Source organism: Etheostoma spectabile, chromosome 12, assembly GCF_008692095.1.
Source record: "Etheostoma spectabile isolate EspeVRDwgs_2016 chromosome 12, UIUC_Espe_1.0, whole genome shotgun sequence".
Classification (NCBI taxonomy): Eukaryota; Metazoa; Chordata; class Actinopteri; order Perciformes; family Percidae; genus Etheostoma; species Etheostoma spectabile.
The window spans coordinates 1,587,543-1,594,784 of record NC_045744.1 but is presented as its reverse complement, the minus strand read 5'-3'; the positions used below and the strand labels follow the sequence as shown (position 1 = coordinate 1,594,784).

The 7,242-nt window shown below is 42.7% G+C and overlaps 1 long non-coding RNA gene across 1 annotated transcript in view; it reads right to left on the bottom strand.

Moving 5' to 3' along the window:
- The window catches only part of LOC116699178 (uncharacterized), a 19,277-nt gene extending 17,433 nt beyond the window's left edge, over window positions 1-1,844 (bottom strand). The window contains exon 1 of the long non-coding RNA XR_004334387.1: window positions 1,832-1,844. This is a non-coding gene — a long non-coding RNA (uncharacterized LOC116699178). The remainder of the gene's footprint in view (window positions 1-1,831) is intronic.
- Between the last annotated feature and the right edge of the window lie 5,398 nt (window positions 1,845-7,242).

Here is a 7,242-nt window from a genome sequence, read left to right as displayed (position 1 = left end):
AACAAAGGCACCTGACCAAGTGTCCATATATTACGAGATAGGAGTGAGAATGTGTTGTCATTCCAGGCAGACAGTAGAAGTCGGTCAACCCACCGCTGGGTAACTTGAATCAACATTAGCATTTCCCCTCTGAGATGTTCATAGGGAATACTATTCGCCACAAATGTTAACAGCTACACATAAGTCTGGCACCTAACACTAATAAAAGCCACAATCCCTGAACTGCAATCCACAAGCTTGTTTATCTGCTATAATGGACACATTGTGTTATACCTTGACTTGCTAAACAAGCAACCAAACAAACCAACAAGTTCTCCATACCATCCAAGTACGTAGATTATTATTCCTACTCTTTAATACGAACCCACCAGAATGTTTCATCAATTAGCACCCCTCGGTGGCAGGAAATACAACCCAAGGACCTTTTCCTCTCTGCTCCAGAGCTGCCTAAAGAAATGTGTTCTGTGTCAAACTGACTGAAGAAGTAGTGAAGAACTCTGATTCATAAACCCAAGAATTCAGAACACACATACAAACATACTGTACAAATACTGGCGCCTATATAAGCCACTGTATGAAGTTTGGCATCCTGAGCATACCAAGTTTGTTTTGAGCAGCTTTAGAAATAATCATAGCAGCAAAGTAGGCAAACTTTAGGAAGAACAGACAGAGAAGAACATCAAAGCACAATGTTCAGGAGCCACTTTACATGTCAAGAGAAAGTGCTAAATTAGATCTTTTGACAGGACCGTCTAAGTGACCAGGGGTGAACTCACCGAGCTTGCGTGTGACACAAAAATCAATGATATCAGCGGATTTGGCAGCCGATGGACCAGAGCAGATGTAGGGAAAGGTTAAATGTCAATGTAGCGCCAAACATTCCCTCGTTGAAGTAGATCCATACGCAGCACGGTCTGAGCTCCGTGTCATTAGAGAGCTTCCAGAAAGGTCAGAGGAAGAAACAAAGTCACAATCGGTGTGGTTTTCAACTGAAAGAGCCCATCAGAAGGGAGTCCGCCTACACTCTCTTTACAACAATCAACTACTCAACAGTTTCAGGATTTAAATCCGAATGCGTAATGAGGCTGTAGAGCAAAAACCAAGTTTGTCCGTTTCTCTTGTGGCGTATCGGGATTTATATTTCTAGAGCCCAGACTGATGTTGTGTCCCTCTCATCGCTCATTTTATACAACAGAAAACTAGCCCTCCTCTTTTACACAGTCTCGCATTGCCAGAACTATCTCCACAGCTCAGTGGAGTGAGGTCTGGCTACACCACAGATGCATTCTGGGATAGGAGTAAGAAACGTTCTGGATTGTTTGCATTTTATTCAAACCAATCCCTATGGTCTCGGGCGGCGCTGAGCTCCAGCGACGGTGGCTCTGCTTAAAAATCTCGGAGAGGAACTTGTTCTGGTCGAACGCCACAAACAATATCAAAGCAACACGCACTAGAACTTTTGTCACTTAAGATAATGTTTCAAAAAATGTTTCAGTGGTTCAATCTACTGGGTAGAATTCCCTTCTTTGGTGATTGTGAGTATCTCATAAATTCAGCAGGAATTCATAGAAAAGAGGAAAATAAATCTAAATTTAAAAGCATTCAGATATCCAACATAAAACTTTAGTTGACATAGTTACAGCTTCATTAGCTCTTACCTCTCTTCCCAGTGTATGGCAGTGTGTACTTCGTCTACAGCAATCCCACCAGTCCTCAAAATGAACTTCCGTCGTTCCAGATTATAGTGGTGTGTACTGCAAAATTAGATCCCATACCGAGTAAACACAGAGCCAGCATTGCCAATACCGATACAATACCAAGACCTTTTTACAAGTAAAGTGGATTGATCATCAAATTGTTAAATCTGAATACATTTTCATGACCTTTTAGTGTTTTGGTGATTTTTCCTTTGGAGTTGAAACCCGGGACAGGACAAAAAACCGCTCCTTCCTTGGGACTATCTGAACTTGTATTGCTCTTTAAGAGACTCTATGCATTTTAGCAATTGCATTTTACGAGATGCACTTTAATACATGCACTTTACCAACCCTTTTGGCACTGATACATTTTATAGTAAGCTCAAATGTTAATAGTCTGGGTTTTTTCCTTTTCTGTTTTGCCCTCTAATAATGTATGCCTACGGTTTATAACTTGTATTTGTAAAAAGTCTAAGTTAAAAAAAAAAAGAAAGGAAAACTGGACAAAAAGCCAGAGCTAAGGAAAAGACCCTTAACAAAAAATAAATAAAGCAGCGGCACTTTACACCTGGACTTTTGTAGACTAAACACTTTTATCTTCACTTAATCAAAGCTTATACTGTGTTTTCCTCTTCAACCACATGATGAAAGCAACTGTCCCAAAATAAATCATCTGGTCTGGGATTCCCATTAGGCCGACCAAGCTTAATAACTCCAAAATGCAACTAGAGTCAATGTTGTCTCAATGTTTCAGCAACATATGATTATTTGTACAATCCCTTCTGGTTGATGTGGTATTAAAGCCCAGAAGAAGAAAAATCATAAGAATGCTGGTTGCATGAAAGGAAAATACACAAGAATCTGCAAGACGCTGGGTGCTTGGCAGCTTTGTTTATCTGGTTAGACATGAGAGAAGAAAAAGTTTAAAGAGTACCACAAGTCTTTTCCCACAATGTAGAATTCCCTTCTTTGGTGATTGTGAGTATAATTTCATAAATGTAGCATGAGCGAGACCGGGGATGGGTAATAGAATTCAAAAAAAGGAGGACAATAAATCTATGGTTAAAAGCAATCAGATATCCAACATGAAACTTTGGTCGACTTGTAGCCCCCCCCCCCACACACACACACACACGAACACACAATATAGTAACCCCCACGAAAATAATTTCCCCAAGACAGCTTTGATGAGCTGAATAACGTTGTAGTCCAACATTTGGATGAGCCGAATGCTGGCAGAAGAAGAAGACGATGTAATTAGCCATTGTACCATCATGTCTGACCACAGGTGGCCTAATTGTTTCTGCTGACGGCCCAGTCGGCAGGTCGAGGAGGAGGAAGTGAACACCCATATGTTCCAGACCTAACGTGAGGTTAAATGAAGAAAACAAATCTATCACTACTCCCTTAAAAAAAGAAAACTCCATACAATATGCATGCAAATGGGAGCAGCGTGTTTGCAATTTAACCTTACATGGTTGTGGTTGTAAACTTTGGAAATAGTATTATAGTAAATGGACCTTGAGTTATTTTGTGAAACTATTCAGTTTTCTTACTCAAGTTTTTGTAACATAACATTCTCACACATTGGATATTTATTATTTTTTGTTCAATCTCATCCTATAGTCCGGATCAGCGGAAGAACACGGTCCGTCTTCTTGCACTCTCGATGTGCTCAAACTGGAACACAGAAAATGGAAAGTTTTGGAGAACACGAAGGTGGAACGAGGTAGGCCTGCTTGGTTCTTTTGGGGAATGATTGTAAAGACTTACAAAGAAGATGTTTAGGGCGTTTCCTGTTTAATTGGGATGTTATGGACCGATTGGTGGGATTGTTCAGGATGAAGTGCTCACGGAGATACACTGGTGAGAGATCAACACTTAACTAAGTTCTTTCCTGAGACTATTTTAAAGAGCCTGCACGATTAATCGTTATAAATCGTGATCTCAAACTTTGATTTTCTTTCTTTTTATGACTTTTTGATTCTCATTTAATTCTACAAGCGGACTGCATCACAGACACTACTGCTGTCTTGTGTGACTGTATAAAACTCCCGAGCGCTGCCATGCTCTCTCTTCTCTTCATCGAGGCCTCTATGGTTAAAGGCTTGTGGTGATGAGCAATGTGCTATGGGTGCCAAAATAAATCTATCTTTGGTACTGCCGATTTGTTTTGTCATGGTTCATGTGTGCAATAAACATTGATATGATATGAATTTCTGTGTAGCCAGACTTAACTCCCCAGCACTGAGGCGACAGAGCTGGCAATGTGAGACTATATCCTACATATTAAAAACCTTTTTATATGCACAGGAAGATATTGCTTTTAAAATTTTACAGTAAATTAGGCATATTTTCCAAATGGTTTGGTTCTAATGCATCCATTTTAGCCCCGTCTAACCCCATTGGGAGGAAAAGGCTTAAGAATGACACTTTTGCTTAAAGTTGCAAACCAGACTACAGCGTTTGGGACCATTTCTATCTGTGGAGCCACACAAGGAACCACAGCCCGCACGCAGTATGGGATTGAATAAGCTATCAGGAAAAGCGTGTTTGCTAGACGGAGAACTGTTAGCCACAGTCTTCCTAGCGCCAAATCCCGTATTCAGCCTTTTGTTTCATTGGGTCCCTGCAGTGTGAGATAAGCTGGATGTGTGGGCTAAGCGCAGGCTAACCCTCTCAGCCATTACATGCCGTGAGCGGTGGCCAAATCTGGACAATGACGGTGTGGTGGGCGAGCTAAATACCGGAGGCTGGGGGGACAAAGATTTAAAGGAGGATAGCAGAGAATATGAAGAAACTGTGAGTAAAATCCAATCAGGTCAAGATTGCTGCACATAAAGCTGCCTCAATCAAGGGGAATCTTATCAGGACCCCCTCCCCCCCCTCCCCCTGTGACTGCAAAAAACTGATTCTTTGCAAAGGAATATACTTCAAAAGACAACACTTAAAAAGAAACTATACTTAGGTATACTTACTTAAAGATAAGCATGCAGATTTGCTGTGATCCTGCAGCAACATTTTTACAACAGTGAGCACTTTCATTGATTGAAATCTCCACAGTCATTTTATCCAGCGCCTATCTTTCAACAGTAGCACAAACTTCGGGTAAACCGATAAAAGCTACTTTTTCCAACAGATAACACAGAAGGAACCAATCCCATCAGAGAACTGAAGAGATGCAGAGGCACGATGGAGTTCCTGTCAGATATGGACGAAGGGGGGATTTGTCTTACATTTAGAAATTAAAAAAAAAAACTAAAACTATTTCTAGAGCTTGAGAAAAGCCCTGAAACCCTCCGACCCCTTTCCCCAACATCTTTTTAACATCTATATCAAGACAGAGGAGGAGAAGTGGAGGGTTGATTCAGGCTTTGGGGCCCAGATGGACAGGGTTTGGCCTCAGGTCACTGACTCCATGTTTTTCATTCTGAGCCCCTATCTTGGCCACTCTCCAGTCTTTATTTTCCATTAGGAAGAGAAATGTCTGTGCAAGAAAAGTGGAAGCCAATAGAGAAAGAGGGCAATACACACACACACACACACACACACACACACACACACACACATATACGCAGCGAGAGGGAAAGGAGGAGAGCAGACACACTGAAGACAAAATGGCTTTCATTCGCACAGCAGTGGAGGGCCAGAGGTCCCTTATTTTTTCCCCATTCCATTCTTTCTCTTCATTTCTAGCCTCCTTTCATCTCTTCTGCGAGGCATGTGCTCGTGCGCCACGCTTTCATATCACATAAAAGATGTTTACACGTGCTCCATGAGTCCCCGCGATAGTATTGATTTGTGGATCTGTATGCAAATCTACTTAAACTCAGATCACTGCGACGGGGGGAAATACTTTGAGGAGCACACACAGTCGGGGACTTTACATATCAGGTTGCTCAAACACACACACACACACACACACACACACACACACACACACACACACACACACACACACACACACACCCCACTTGCATAAACTGTAGGTGGCAAATAAGCAGTTGGAAAAATAATCTGTCATTTTGGTTATGAAGTGTGTGTTTGTGTGTGTGTATGTGTATGTGTGTGTGTGTGTGTGTGTGTGTGTGTGTGTGTGTGTGTGCTGAGTGCAGGGCCGACGGCGTGCGGAGACAGTGATGAATAAGGATTATTAAACAGGAGACACAGGCCTGACGCCGTCATTAATCTTCATCCCTACTAGCACCATCACAGAACTCACTCCCTGTCCGCCCCGCGCTACATCTACGCATCTCATTGTCAATAACACAAAAGGAACCAGAACCGGGTTTTGCTCAGGTTCTGATTTGGTTTCCGTGTGACTCCTGAAACAAAAACGGACCATCTGACGGGTCACAGTAGAGACGTAGGAAGTAATTAACATCCAGTAGGGTCAGATGACTGATGAGACAAAGGGAGAGGATGACACCTCGTCCAGTGGCTCAGCATTAATCCCACTCTGCTTGGGGTTGATCCACAGGTCTATTGTGGTGAATGAACAGGCTCCAAAAAAGGAATGTGAACTTGAGAGGAAGCTCACCGGCAGTGAGTGTCGCACTGCGGCTTCTGACATTACACACAGAAAAAAGGATAAAGACGATCCCCTGTCTGGTCCCCCCTCAACTGGAAATAAAGACTTGCTAAAGATGAATAGAAGCACAGAAAAAAAGATGAATCATGAAGCAGTCCCTTTCTTATCAGCACCTCAAATCACCAGGTGGGATGAAGAGAGGAAATAATTTGATGTGTGCAAACTCAGAGGTACTTAAGTGGACTATTGTGCAGTACACTCACAGACACACACACATAAATGTCTCAATATATTCAGTCACTTCCCTCAATCACATTTGCATTCTCTCTCGGATCAAGCTTATACTCCTACACGCTGTCAACCCATTTGGTCTGAAAGTTCGGACTGTTTATTAATAAACCCTTTTTCAAATATAGAATAACGCCAGCCAGCGGTAGCACATTGATGTCATCTACAAACCAGAAAAACAATCAATCTTTGTCTTGCTCTCACACACACACACACACACACACATAGCATGTGCATATGATCATTACTTTTAGTACCTGTACCAGATGGTCACCAACGGCGACGCCTCCCTCCACAGGGGGTGCTACTCTCCCCTCCGTCCCCCTTATCTCCTCTGCAGTCTGATCACACAGCATCTGGTGCCACCGTGTACCCTCCACTTGTCTCTGTCTCTTAAAACCGCGGCCTGGACCCTAAGGTCATTGCCTTTATTTGCAATATTTTTCTTCCCATTTACTGGACGGTGAAAACAGGGGACAGGAAACAGAGGCAGAGTAGAGGTAAAGCACAACAGAGCAGCACAAGTTCAGACCGGGGCCACCCTGCCTGGAGCGACAGCACAGTGGATCAACAGGTCGTCATGGAGCTGTCAATCAACCACACTGAGTTTACAGAGCAGCAACTTACTTAGAATCTGAGACTGAACATCAGTCAGAAGAAGAATAGCCTGGCTAGAGGGTCTGGTTAGTCCACACCGCATTCTGGGATGGGAGAAAAACCTGCTCT